The sequence below is a fragment of the Paroedura picta genome, chromosome 7 (assembly GCF_049243985.1).
Source record: "Paroedura picta isolate Pp20150507F chromosome 7, Ppicta_v3.0, whole genome shotgun sequence".
Classification (NCBI taxonomy): domain Eukaryota; kingdom Metazoa; phylum Chordata; class Lepidosauria; order Squamata; family Gekkonidae; genus Paroedura; species Paroedura picta.
In genome coordinates, this window is record NC_135375.1 from 17,557,995 (window position 1) to 17,573,433 (window position 15,439).

A 15,439-nucleotide genomic window follows, 5' to 3' on the forward strand; every position below is an offset into this window, starting at 1 on the left:
ATTCGGGTTCCTCCCATAATTGCTACCTTCCAAGCGTCTCCCCTCTGGATGTTCTCACCTGTTCCAGCTGACAGATAAATTTCATAATGAGTTGTTTTAAGTGGGGAACAGAACACTAGCAAGGAATGCAGTAACTCTGCCAAAGGCAAGCACGTGCCAGGATTCACCAAACCTAAACTGCCGTCTTCTGTGGCCGATAAGAATTCCTCTCGCTGCCCCTCTCATCACACAGCGGACGCTCTGTGCCTTCCGCACGGGGCTGGGTCCGAGAGGTAACACTTGAACATAAGGTCAAGGCAGAGCCATGAGTCAGCAAGGTCTGAGGTTCCAGCCGACACGGTGGGGCTAAGCCTGTCAGATCCTGCGCTGATTTAACTTCAAGTTGGCCGCGTGTGAACTCAGCTTTAATGCCCATGTGCATGAACTGGAATGATGCAGCCTGTTGTGGCTCAGGGGCACCTGGACCTACAGGGATAAGGTCATGTGCTGGGGCAGAGCGAGAAGATGAAAAGGGATCAGAGAGAATCATAGAATCATAGAATAATAGAGTTGGAAGGGACCTCATGGGTCATCTAGTCCAACCCCCTGCACTATGCAGGACACTCACATCCCAATTGCTCATCTACTGTAATCTGCCACCCCCTTGAACCTTCACAGAATCAGCCTCTCCGTCAGATGGCTGTCCAGCCTCTGTTTAAAAATCTGCAAAGATGGAGAACCCACCACATCCCGAGGAAGCCGGTTCCACTGAGAAAACGCTCTGACTGTCAGAAATGTCTTCCTGATGTTTAGACTGAATTTCTTTTGAATTAATTTCATCCCATTGGTTCTGGTCCGTCCCTCCGGGGCAAGAGAGAACAACTCTGCTCCATCCTCTACACCGCACACTTTTAAATACTTGAAGAGGGTTATCAGATCCCCTCTCAGTCATCTCCTCTCCAGGCTAAACAGACCAAGCTCCCCCAACCTTTCTTCATATGTCTTGGTCTCCAGACCCCCCACCATCTTTGTTGCCCTCCTCTGGACTCGCTCCATTTTGTCTACATCCCTCTACTGGGGTGCCCCAAACTGAACACAGTACTCTAAGTGAGGCCGAACCAGAGCAGAATACAGCGGTACCATCACCTCCCATGATCTGGGATTGATTGAAAATGTGGGGCCGTGAAGGCCAAAGGAAATCCTGAATCATGTAGGCTGGTCCTGCATTGAGCAGGGGGTTAGACTAGATGGCCTGTATGACCCCTTCCAACTCTATGATTCTAGGATTCTAAGCCAGGTTTTCTCAGCTGGAGTTTTGTGAAACCTACGGGTTTCTTGGTGGCCCTGGAAGGGTTTCCTGAACGGATGGGAGCAAATTCATTTTTAATACATTTTTAAATATGTTAAACATGTACTGGGTGATATGACCATATATGGTCATGTTGACCCATCCCCAAATGGCCAATGATGGGCCTGGAGGGAGTGGGAAGGGGAGGGGCCCCAGGTGGGCGTGTCCACAGCTCTACTTCCCAACCATATTCTGCACGATCATGCCACATCTGGGGTCTCTTGAAGCCTGTAGAATGTTCCAGAGGTTTTTCAATGGTAAAAAAGTCGAGAAAGGCTGATCTAAACTTCTTTGGGAAACAGAATGTTCTACCAACAGGCTACTGTTTTTGTGACGCCGTTCTAGGATTACCGGCTCTGGATTGGGAAATACCTAGAGAGTTTTGGGGTAGAGTTTGGGGAGATGAGGGACTTCAGCAAGATATGATATCATAGAGTCTAAAGTAGCCATTTTTTTCAGGGAAACTAAGCTTGGTTGTCTGGAGAACAAGTGTAAGGTATATCCAGGTGCCACCCACCTGAAGGTTGGCATCCCTGAGGTCTTCCCATGAGGCTTGGCTCAATAGGTGAAGAAATCCCTCCCCCCCTTTGGTAAATCCCCAGTAATAATTGTTAGTCACCCTCCCTGGTTTTTGCAGTATGTGTTTACATGTTTATAGATTTTATTGCTTATATTATAATATTATGGATTTATATTCTGTTAAATATTGTTTTGGTGTTTTGTGTTTCCTGCCTTTGGGGCCTTATTGGGTGGGAAAGGGCATAAACGTGTTTCACATGAGTAAAATAAATAAGTTGTAACTGTGATTATGTAAGCACACAGACATGCACACACCTCTGTTTTCTATGATGGTTAACTTTGGCGTGAATTGCTTCACAACCAGTTTCACAATACAGGGTTCCCAACCTCCAGGAGATCCCTCGCTATTACAACTAATCTCCAGGTGACAGAAATCGGTTCACCTGGAGAAAACGGCCACTTTGAAGGGTGCACTCTATGGCATTACACCCCATTGAAGACCCTCCCATCCTCAAATCCCACTGGGCTCGTGTTCCACTTCCAAAATCTCCAGGTATTCCCCAACTCAGAACTGGGGACTCTACACAGGTAGCCATCATGGTGTAGTAGTTAAGACTGGCGGAAAGAACCGGGTTTGATTCCCCACTCCTCCACATGCAGCAAGCTGGGGGACCTTGGATCAGTTACAATTCTCTCAGAGCTCTCTCAGCCCCACTGTTGTGGTGAGAGGAAGGGAAGGTAATTATAAGCTGCTTTGTGACCAGTGAGGCCTGCTGGATGATTTTTGCTCTAGTCACAGTCCTTGTTGCTCTTACATTGGTTCTGCTGCTTCAGACCAACATGGCTGCCCACTTGAATGTAGTCACATTCCTGATAGCGCTATCTCACAGGGCAGTCATGTTAGGGCTCTCTCAGCCTCGCCTACCTCACAAGGTGTACTGTGGGGAGAAGAAGGGAAGGCAGTTGGAAGCCCCTTTGAGACTCCTTTCAGTAGTAATAAGTGAGATATAAAAACCAGCTCTTCTTCTTTATGCTAACTGTGCTGAGGGGTAAATTCAGGCTGGTGTGGAAGGTACAATCTGTGCTTAAACTGCAGGCCGCTGCTTAACGACCTGAAGTTGGGAACTGTAGTTGGTGGCCACTTGATGGCAGGTCCGTAGCCTATACATGGAGGAGAAACCTCTGGAGCAGGGGTAATCAACCTGTGGTCCTCCAGATGTTCATGGACTACAATTCCCATGAGCCCCTGCCAGCGTTTGCTGGCAGGGGCTCATGGGAATTGTAGTCCATGAACATCTGGAGGACTGCAGATTGACTACCCCTGCTCTGGAGTATTTACTGTCAACAAAATCCAAGCTGTCTCCCGACCCCAACGGGAAAACATGAAAGGAAATCCCTTCCTCAGACTCTAAAAGTCAGCAGCTCTCGTCTCTTCCTCCAGCTCCCTGGAGAAGGCTCTCCTGCGAGGAAATTCAGGGTTTTTACAGCGGAAGACTGAGGAAGAGTTCATTGAGTCCTGCTGCTTCCGGTGCGGTTACTGAACCTCTGTCCCAGTGATTCTAGTTCGTGCTTGCCCAGGTTGAAATGCAGCTCTGGCTGATTCCATCCTGCTAGAGGGAGAGGGAGGCCCGAGAACATCTTCAGGTATTTGAAGAACTAGGAAGAAATCTCGGAAGGTTTGGCTTTGGGCTGAATGTTACCACTGCTGTGGTATTCCACCCCAGCCCCCAGTTTCCAAACTGTAGAAAATCTGTGTACTGCTTGTCTATGTAATGCGTCTGGGATGGTGTCACTTGCTGGTGTCATATTGCCCTGTCACCTACTTGTTGTCATCAGGTTCTGTTGCTCAGGGCATCTGAGGAACCATCTCTGGTCACTGCTGTTTACTCTTTTCCTCAGGGTTTTAGTGACTGCAGCCGTGTCCTCCATCTTGCAATTCTGGTATTATTGCTTCCATGGGAGATGGCTCTGGCACCCCTTGGCAGCGTACCTAAGGGACTGTCTCTTTGCCTATGTCTCCTGGAGAGCATTGCACTCGGCCAATTCCAAAAAGCTAGTTGTCCCTGGCCCCAAGGAAGTACATCTGGCCGCAACCAGGGCAAGGGTATTTTCCGTCCTGGCTCTTACTTGGTGGGATGAGCTCCTGGAGGGAATCAGGGCCCTGTTGGAGCTGTCCCAGTCCTGCAGGGCCTCAAGAAATGAAGCAACTTCATAAAGAACACAAGAGGAAAGAAAGAGAGAGTTCTAGCTGTCTAAGACTAAGTGTCTATTTTAGGATTTCTTAGTCAGGGTTTCATGAAAACATGGGGTTATTTGATGGCCCTGAAATGGTTTCCTGAATATAAATACATTTATTAAACATTTTTCGGGTGATGTGACTATATATGGTCATGTTGACCCCCTCTCCTCCTGAAATGGCCAATGATGGGCCTGGAGGGGGTGGGAATGGGCGGGGCCCCGGGTGGGCGTGTCCACAGCCCTGCTTCCCAGCCATGTTCTGCACGATTGTGCCACTTCTGGGGTTTCTCGAAGCCTGAATGATTCAGAGGTTTCTCAATGGTAAAAAGTTGGGAAAGGCTGGTCTAACATTTGAGGAGGGAATGCAGAGGGGAAGTGTACACAAAAGAACAGGAAGTCTCCAGCTCAGCCAATCAGAGGAGATTATTTGAAAAAAAAACTAGCAGGTTCCCGCCTAAGCATGTTAATTACATCCCTTCTCTGACGCCCCCTGTAGGATATTCTTCATATGCGGTTTTAGTCAGATCTTTCCTAGCCCAGCCACCTTAATACACTGACCTTCACATCCTCCTGGCTTGTTTACCAGCATATTTGATGAACCTTGACTCCATTACCACACTACTGTTTCCTGCCTCTACGGCCACAGACTCCCTGCCACAGTTGCACGCCCCACAAGTCCTGCAAATGTACTGTTTGTGGGATGAGAAAATTATAATCTTCATTCTTGCGGGGACAAAAAAAATGAGGCAGACACACAGGAAATGTCTGAGAGAGAAAGACAAGCTGGTTTCCATGCTTGCAACATCAAATTCCAGGCCCTTGGGTAGGTTTACACAGTGCATTTCTGCCCCGCCCTTTCCTCCAGAAAGCGCCGAATTCTTCCTTATTTTAGCTCTTGTTGACATTCCATCACACAGCAAGAAGGGGCTTGCAGGGCCATCCTCTACACCAGGGGTAGTCAAACTGCGGCCCTCCAGATGTCCATGGACTACAATTCCCAGGAGCCCCTGCCAGCAAATGCTGGCAGGGGCTCCTGGGAATTGGAGTCCATGGACATCTGGAGGGCCGCAGTTTGACTACCCCTGCTCTACACCCTTCAAAGCCCATTAACTTCAGAGGACTCAGAAGGGTGGATATCTCTGTTTGGGGCGGCATTGGGATTTGTTATCATGAGATCTCTGATGCGGATGTCACCCCAGGCGTGAACTCAATAGATTGCCTTAAGCCAGCTCCTGAATCTCTCCTTCTGCCCCACATCGGCACGAACGTCACACTGACCCACTTTTCAGGACGACGGAGATAATGAACATTCAGTGCTCTGAGCATTCTAATGTGCTTTGTCAGCGCTGGGGATTTGCATGGTCATGCTTCCCCAAGAGGCTGGAAGCAAAAGGAACAGCTTGTCAGCTGAGGAAGCACATGGCCTGTATTGGCAACTGTGCCTCTGTTAGCACGCGTGGTGGCGACTGTGAGGTGTTTTGGTCCTTTCTAGATGACTGTGGCCTTCTGCTTTTTTACTACCCAAAGGATTCAAGTCTCAAAGCGGCCTTCCCTTCCTCTCTCCTCAACAGACACCCTCTGAGGAGGATGTGGCTGTGAGCTCTGAGAGAACTGCTGTGTGAAACAGCTCTAACAGGACTGTGACTAGCCCAAGGTCACTGAGCAGGCTTCATATGTCACAAAGCAGATGCCCTGTGAGGCAGGTGGAGCTGAGAGAACTTTGAATGAACTGTGACTGGCCCAAGGTCACCCAGCTGGTTGCATATGGAGTAGTGGTAGTGGGGAATCAAACCCAATTCCCCAGAATAGAGTCCACTGCTTTTAACTGCTACACCAGACTGGCAGCCCCTCACCAGTAAGAAAAGATATTTCTAAAAAGTGATCGGACCACTTGAAAACAGAAGCACTGAAAAAATACATGTCCAACTTAGAAGAGTTAAAACATTAGTGAGAGAGAAGGGGAATACTGTGGAATTTATGTCTTACCTTTCTTGTGTCTCAGAATTTAAGGCAGTTTAAGCAGGACACGGTACTCTGAGGGCTCAGGATAGATTTGGGACTATGCTTATTGTTAAATTTTCTTAGAATGCTATCACATTTTAAATCCAGGCTTTGCACAAAAGAAAGAAAAGAAGAAAAAGTAGACAAGCTGTTTGTGCCATTTTGATTGTCAGAAGTGAAAACATTAATCTATCAGCTGGAATAGTGATTTCTGTCTAAGGGAAGCCGTGCAGTGAGTGCGTGAAAATACACTCTTTCCTATTTATTTATTTATTCCCTGCATTCTCCAAGGGGTTGGACTAGATGACCCTTGAGGGCCCTTCCAACTCCATGATTCTGTCTTGGACGACAAATGAGGATTGGGGAGGGACTTCAGTGCAGTAGAACAGGGGTAGTCAACCTGTGGTCCTCCAGATGTCCATGGACTACAATTCCCATGAGCCCCTGCCAGCATTTGCTGGCAGGGGCTCAGGGGAATTGTAGTCCATGGACATCTGGAGGACCACAGGTTGACTACCCTTGCAGTAGAATGCCATCCATTTTCTCCAGGGGACCTGATCTCTGCCACTTGCAGATCTCTAGTCACTAGCTGGAGGCTGGCAACCCTAGGCATGTAACCTTTGCTTTAAGAAGCCATATGGGGAAATATTTGGTTGGGAAGACACATTGGTCTGAAGCAGCAGAATAAGATTGGAGCCCAGTGGCACCTTTAAGACCAACTAAGTTTTATTCCAGCTATGAGCTTTTGTGCACACGCACTCTTCTTCAGATACAGTATGGGAAGAGATCTTTCTAGACCAGGGGTAGTCAAACTGCTGCCCTCCAGATGTCCATGGACTACAATTCCCATGAACCCCTGCCAGCGAACACTGGGAATCGTAGTCCATGGACATCTGGAGGGCTGCAGTCTGACTACCCCTGGTCTAGACAGTTATAAGGTAAAGGGTGTTATTTAAAATGTGTGATTTTATCTTGATTCCACCCCCCCCTCCCCAATAAATGAGCTTTTGATCCCTGCCATCAGTCATCCTTCATCGTGGAAATTCAGAATAGCACCTCCCTTTTAGCAAAACCTGCTGAGGGGTATTTCGTGACAGATTTTCAGCTGCCAAAGCTGTCTTCCTGTCAGAATTTCCTCCCTCTAATGAAACTGTCTCTGGACGAGGGTTGAAAAATTAGAGAGCGTGTCGCATCAATGATCAGAAAGGGTTTCCCAGCACAAACGGGCCCACTCTCTGCTGCTCTAATGCAGGGCTGGCAAAAATTGTTGAGCAGTTTTGACAGCTTGGTTGTCCGATGTTTCATTCTGTCAAGATCTTCTCAATAACGAAACAGAAGACTGCTCTTTCTCGGAAACACAGGACTCTGAAGTAAACGGAGTCGTCCTTGATTCCATTAGCTGAGGTTTTCAGGCTACTAACACCAAACTGTGATTAAGGCTGTAAATTCTTCGTTTGGGGGATTTCTTTTAAACCCTCCCAGTCACATAAGATTTCCTTTTCATGGTTATTGTGACACCCACTTCCCTCCATGTATAAACACGGTAAGGTTAAATCACACCCTATTTAGTGTAGGTTCTTGGCAATATGCGGTGCTTTACATAACGTTATTTTTATATATTTAATATAATTTATCCAGCTCCACAAGGAGTGGCATATAATGTTTCTGTCTCCTCTGTTGTGACCTAAGTGCTAAAGTATTGCCCCAGGGCACTGCTAGCATTTCCAAGTCAGACAGGAAGTGATGTCAACACCCAAGATTGAAGAGAAGAGGAAGAGCTGGGTTTTTTGTATGCCATGCTTTTCACTACCCAAAGGAATCTCAAAGTGGCTAACAAACGCCTTTCCCTTTCTCTCCGCACAACAGACATCCTGTGAGGGAGGTGGGGCTGAGAGAGCTCTGAGAGACCTGATCTGGCAGAACGGCTATAAGAGAATTGTGATGAGCCCAAGGTCATCCAGCTAGCTGCATGTGCAGGAGAAGTGGGGAATCAAACCTGGCTTTACAGATTGGAGTTTGCTACTCCTAACCACTATACCACGCTGGCTCTCTGATTCCCCTCCAGTAAGTACATGTCTCCCCAAACTCCTGCTGGTTGTCAGCAGATCTTCTGGATCTCCTAGAATTACAACTGACTGCCAAGTCTCTGTCCACTCACAGGATCAGAGGGTTATCAGTCATGAACCAAGAGCCTGCATTGATGTTGTTATTAAGAGCCGTAGCCTCTAATCCAGAGAGCCAATTTAATACCACTCTCCTCCACATACAGCCAGCTGGGTGACCTTGGGCTAGACATAGTTCTGTTAGAGCTTATATCCCGTCTCTATGGTGGTCTTGGGTTTGAATCCTACAGCAGAGTAATGTCTTAGACCAATGGCACCTTCAAGACCAACATAATTTTATTCAAGCTGTGAGCTTTCATGTGACAGCATGGTGCAGTGGTTAAGAGCAGCAGCTTCTAATCTGGCAAATCAGATTTGATTCTCTGCTCCTCCACATGCAGCCAGCTGGGTGACCTTGGGCTAGTCACAGCCCTGTTAGAGCTGTTCTCACAGAGCAGTAATATCAGGGCTCGGTCAGCTCCACCTCCCTCACAGGGGAGAGGAAGGGAAGGACATTGTAAGCTGCTTTGAGATGCCTTTGGGCAGTGAAAAGCAGGGTATAAAACCAAATCTTCTTCTTCAGATACAATGAAACAGAATTTCCTCAACCGTTACATGTAGGTAGAAGATGACTTGAGGAAATTCTGTTTCACTGTATACAATAATAAATAATAAATACATTGGGAGGAAGAGCTGGGTCTCATCTGCATATTGATGACACCCCAGCCATAGCTTCCACACCAGCTGAACAAGAGGGCGCAAGAAGATATTAAATAGGATGAGAGAGAGGATCACTCCCTGTGAGACTCCACATGTGAGTTGATGATGCTAGATCAGGGGTAGTCAAACTGCGGCCCTCCAGATGTCCATGGACTACAATTCCCATGAGCCCCTGCCAGCATTCGCTGGCAGGGGCTCCTGGGAATTGTAGTCCATGGACATCTGGAGGGCCGCAGTTTGACTACCCCTGTGCTAGATACTCTCTCTTGTATAGCTACCCTCTGTCCGTGACCCCGGAGAAAGGAGATCAGCCATTTGAGGGCTGTCCCTCATATCCTGGGCCCTGCAGGGCCCAGGATATATATATATCCAGGACCGCTTGTCTCCTTATATATCCCTTACTCCTTACTCCCTTTTCAGGGCTCTTCGCTCTGTTGGGTATGAATCTGCTGGTTATTCCTGGCCCCCAGGAGGCACACATGGCCTTGACCAGGGCCAGGGCTTTTTTGGTCCTGGCCTCGACCTGGTGGAAGGAGCTTCTGGAAGACCTGAAGGCCCTGATGGAGCTGTCAGCATTCCGCAGGGCCTGCAAGATGGAGCTCTTCCGCCAGGTATTTGGTTGAGGCCAGGCCAGAAAAATGAGGTCCTCCCTATATAGGCTCCTGTATAAGCCCTGTAGCTGGTCAGCCTTGGTCAGCTGGCCAGCCTTGGTCAGCTGGGCATGGTTGCCTCTTCCGGGGATGAAGGTGGACTACTGCGGACTGGTGTGGACGGAGTGAAGGAGGAAAACAGATTACTTTTGTCCACCAGGAACATGGTTGGTTGTTGTTGTTGTTTTATGGGGTTTTTATTGTTTTTACTGTAAACCGCCACGAGCTGGTCGAGTCCGGGAGCAGCGGTCAATAAATATAAGAATAAATAAATAAATGATTGACAGCTGGTAACCTTGGTGAATTTAGAACAGATACCTGAAAGTTCCCCGTAGTGGGGTGTCTCAAAGCATACGATTCATAAGGAAGCAAGAGATGGGGCACTTTGCTCTCTGGGACATTTCTGGGGCTCCTCCTCCCTGCAAAGAATACATTTATGTAAGAAAAAAATACCGCCAATATATTTTTCAGAATTGTATATGAAAACTGGTATCTGTTTGGGGGCATAATGCAACCAACACATTAACATAAGGCAGTGGTTCTCAACCTGGTGGTCGGGAACCCTTTGGGGGGTCGTACGACCCTTTCACAGGGGACATGGCAGGGCGAGCAGCCCTTCTCTCCAAGGGGGTCCAAAAGTAGCTGACCTCGCTCCTCTTCCATTTCATCCACACAACAAGCCTTGCGGGGTAGATCGAGATGGAGAGTTCGTCTGTCTAGAGCAGTGGAAAAGAACGAGATTGGCACGGTGGGACAAGAGGCAGAACTGAACTGAGAAACCCCCAGAAAAAAACAATTTATATACTATCTTGAAGAGCCTCTTGTGGCGCAGAGAGGTAAGGCAGCAGATTTGCAGTCTGAAGCTCTGCCCATGAGGCTGGGAGTTTGATCCCAGCAGCCGGCTCAAGGTTGACTCAGCCTTCCATCCTTCCGAGGTCGGTAAAATGAGTACCCAGCTTGCTGCTGGGGGGTAAACGGTAATGACTGGGGAAGGGAATGGCAAACCACCCCATATTGAGTCTGCCATGAAAACGCTAGAGGGCGTCACCCCAAGGGTCAGACATGACCCGGTGCTTGCACAGGGGATACCTTTACCTTTACCTTTATACTATCTTGAACAATAGGGGGCTTTTCGCACCGGGATCTTTGTTGCAAATTGGTCACTGAACGAAAAATCGCCATTTAAAATAGTGGAATTCGTCGTTATGCATACCTGCCTTTGTAGTGGAATCCAGTTGCATTTTGTAGCGTTTCCCGCAGCTTCCGGTCTCGGCAGAAAAGGAAGCGCTATTTCCAAGCTCGTCCCGCCCCTGGCCGTCAAGCAGCCAATGGGCAGCCGTTAGCATGCTCCCAAACAGCCCCTTTACCTTTAAGAAAGGTTTTTTTAAAAAAAAAACAGACCCATTGTAACGAATCTGTGTAGATTCGTTGCAACGGAGAGACCCATCCAGCTGCCTAATGTGAGCTGTCGTTTGATCGTATGATCGTTGCCACGCTGCCTCGAGTGATAAAAAAAAAATCCCCTCCCCTCTCACGGGCCCGATTTTCGGCTGAATTAATGTGTAAAAAATAAAGGGACTTTATTTCAGCAAACGGGCTTTTATGTGGTTTGTGCTTAGTGACTAAAGGTGAAGGACTGAAGCCAGGGAAGCCTCTAAACAGAAAGAGGCTCGCTGGTGCGTTTATCCCCGCTCGCTCGGAGAAAAAAAAATGGCGATCGCTTCGCCGGAAGTTTGGAGGACAGGCTCAGGAGGAGGGACTTTGAAGAAACCGCAACAATGTTAACGCACAGGTCTTTTTCGCTAGTGTTGCAGATTGTTTGCAAGAGTGTAGCGCTTTCCGGAGGGTGAATCCACTTTTTGGGATTCCCCTGAAAGCGCTACAACGAAGCGCTTTTTGCTGATCGGTTTCAGGAGTGTTGCAGATTGTCTACGACGTCGTGCGTTATGGCAAATCAATAGCACTTCCAATTGGCAACCATTGTGCGATTTTGAAGCCATGCAAAAAGCCCCTAGATTTTCACGCCACTGGTCAGTTTCGGTTTAATTTCTGTGAAAGAACCCTTGTATAATGTTATGGCTGGGGCTCACCACAACATGAGGAACTACATTAAAGGGTATTAGGAAGCTTGAGAACCACTGACATGATAAGGGCTGGATGGTGGTGGTGGGGAGTGTTTTTGCAATTGGCCACTAGATGGAGATAGAGACCACAAACATTTAAACAAGTCTTGTTAAATACTCTATTTAATGAAGGCAGGCTGGCTTGCTGCTGTTGTTTGTGTGTTGTGTGCCACCCTGAAGAGACATAGAGACCCAAAGCAGAATGGCTATGCTAAACCTTAAGAAGTGCATTTTAATTGACGTTTGGGGGTTATTTAATGTAAGCTCAGTCATGCAAAGAGGATCTGATTTAATTTAATGGAACCACCGGGTGCAATGGCAGAGTTACCTCTGTATAGGACATTTTATGGCAGGGGTAGTCAAACTGCGGCCCTCCAGATGTCCGTAGACTATAATTCCCAGGAGCCCCTGCCAGCATTCCCAGGAGCCCCTGCCAGTTTGACTACCCCAGTTTTATGGGATAAAATGATAGATGATTATTCGCAGTCGCCCCCTAGTGGACATCCCAGAAATGACTGTCTGGGTTCTGTTACAGAACAAAATTCAAATCCAAAATCCAACTGAATGAACAGTACTAACCTGGATAAACCAAGGGCCGGATTCATTATAAGGCATTTTGCTGTGTTTCCGTGTGATGAAGAAAGGTTGAGGGACTTGGGAATGTTCGGCCTGAAGAAAAGGCGGTGGAGAGGGGATATGATTGCTGACTTTAAGTATTTGAAAGGTTGTCACTTGGAGGAGGGCAGGGAGTGGATTCTGTTGGCAGCAGAGGTGAGGACCCACATGAATGGCTTTAAACTATGTGTAGGATGGTATTATCAGTAAAAAGTATTTTCACAGTCAGAGTAGATCAGCAGTACTTGGAGCCAGTTTGGTGTAGTGGTTAGGAGTGTGGACCTCTAATCTGGCATGCCGGGTTCGATTCTGCGCTCCCCCACATGCAGCCAGCTGGGTGACCTTGGGCTCGCCACGGCACTGATAAAACTGTTCTGACCGAGCAGTAATATCAGCGCTCTCTCAGCCTCACCCACCCCACAGGGTGTCTGTTGTGGGGAGAGGAAAGGGAAGGGGATTGAGACTCCTTCGGGTAGAGAAAAGTGGCATATAAGAAACAACTCTTCTTCTGTTCTGACTGAGTAGTAATATCAGGGCTCTCTCAGCCTCACCTCCCTCACAGGGTGTCTGTTGTGGGGAGAGGAAAGGGAAGGGGATTGTAAGCCATTCTGAGACTCCTTCAGGGAGAGAAAAACAGCATATAAGAACCAACTCTTCTTCTTCTTCTACTTCCAAAAAGGAATGTTTCTCTCCATTGCAAAACTCAAATGGCTTATGGCTTTCATTCTTAGAAGAAATGGGTCTGACCTATATTGAGGCTTTTGTCTACACAATTAGGCTGCCCCCCTTCCAGTAAATAGCCATTCTCTTTTGCGACAAAACTGCTTATCACGTTAACCGGCTAACATCCTTTCCCGTATGCCTCATGTGCCTTCAGCAGAGTCATTGAACCTTCGGGCTGTCGGGGGTCAGAGGTCATGGGCTCCAACTCCCATCCATCCATCAACCCCCCTCATCAGCCTACCCCATCCATTTCCTTGTGTCGTCATGTGCTCCCTTCCTCCTGCGTTCTCTCCAACTTTTCCATCTCCCCTGTGCTCTTTCCAAGCTGTTTATGTTCCCACTGCTGGAGCTGAAGCTGGAATATTCCGTCTTCAGCCATGCCAAGTTGAGCCGTACCACCGCCTCCCCTTTTTTGGGGGGGAACTGTCATACAATACTTCCATTAATACAATCCAGAGTAGCAATTCTCTCTGTGTGTTTTACAACCCATTTTACTGACTCATCGTCCTCTAGTATGCTAAACTCTCGCCTAGTTTCTCTTCCCCCTCCCTGTCGGCCTCCTTGCTAAGATGATGGAAGTGCCTGGTTTTTATCCAAGTGGTTTTCTTCTTTTTTTCCACGGTTCATTTGGGAAGCTAGAAGTTGTCTCTTTTCACTGTTTAAAAAGCCAACGCTGATTGTTTGAGATGACCGAGGGGAGGGGAATCTAGCAGGCTTACAGCAATGGTTTAGAAACAGCTAAGAACCGCCCACCTGGAAGGAGACATTAAAACATTGATAGCCTGGAGCATCAATGCATCTTCAGAGTGCTTCCCAAAGGTAATGACTTCTAAGCTGTTGCACAGAGCTGCCTAGTAATTGTGGGTTGTCAAAGCATTGTTTGATGCTGATCGCTAGACAATGTTGAGTTAAACCGCATGTAGAAGTAAACTGGGCTTTGTGAACAATGGCCATTTTCTCAACATGCCATTCATTCGGATCCATGAAGATCCAGCTTCATGATCCAGTCATCACGGATTTCTGCGCAATCTACGCATGTCACATGATAGTCTGGGAATCAGGCCCTTAGTAGAACCAGTAACCTCAGAGATACCAGGGAGGGGTTCAGCTTGTGCGCTGCCATCATGGTCTGGTCAAGAGACAGCATGGAGAACAACCAGTCATGCAGTGAATAAGGGTGTATCCCCCTACTGACTATTTCAAGCTGTAAAAATCAGTTTGCATGCGCATGAATGTGGTGTGTGCATGTGTTTGGTGAAATACCTGGGCTGAATCTGCTTTTATTCCAATCCCAAGTCGATTCAATCCCTCATCTACACTGAATGCAATTTCCATTTTGAATTTGGCCGGTTTAAATTTTCCCTCTGCAACAAGCATGACTGATCCAGAGGGACCCTACCTTCCCCCCCTGCGATATCCTGATGTGGATATAACCCTTGATATTTGAAAAATCGGCATGAGTAAGTGTGCAGCTCTCTGCTTGTCCCGAACTAACTTGCTGCCGTGCCTCGAACGCTGTAGAAAAGCCCTGATTGGCCAGGGTGTCAGTTCAAGGGCATCCTTGTTCCCAGGTTGCAAGGCTTTCCTTAAAGGGGAAGTCCTTACATCTTTCAGCAGAAGCTCCAGAAGCCTTAACTTCTCTCAGCAGAAATTTCCTCTTGGGCTTATTCCCCCTCCTCTGATGAATCCAACCCTAACCCCCCCTCAAGAAAATAAAGAGGCTCCTGCTGTGCTTGGCTCCCCCCTCCCCTTCTGAGCTTCCCTAATCTTGTGCAGAACCCTTTTCTGTTTCAATTGGGGGGGGGGGGGTAGAGGAAGACCTGAGTTCAAATCAATCTGAATTCAGCAGGATCCACAATGGAATAAACAAAGTAAGTGCAGAATCAGCCCTAGAGATTCAGGGTTAAAAAGGCAATGACCATTACAATAGTTAGCAGCACACCACATAACTGGTGTCTTTGCCTACTGTCTACCATTGGTGAAGGGCAGATTTGAGAGCTGGGCGTAGAATGTGAAATGAGCATAGATGCCAAAATACTAGAGCAACACACAGAGAGCTCTTCTGAAGTTCTAAATCAGGGGTGGTCAAACTGCGGCCCTCCAGATGTCCATGGACTACAATTCCCATGAGCCCCTGCCAGCGAATGCAGTTTGACTAAAAAGGTAAAGGTATCCCCTGTGCAAGCACCGAGTCATATCTGACCCTTGGGGTGACGCCCTCCGGCGTTTTCATGGCAGACTCAATACGGGGTGGTTTGCCAGTGCCTTCCCCAGTCATTACCATTTACCCCCCAGCAAGCTGGGTACTCATTTTACCGACCTCGGAAGGATGGAAGGCTGAGTCAACCTTGAGCCGGCTGCTGGGATCGAACTCCCAGCCTCATGGGCAGAGCTTTCAGACGGCTGCCTTACCACTCTGCG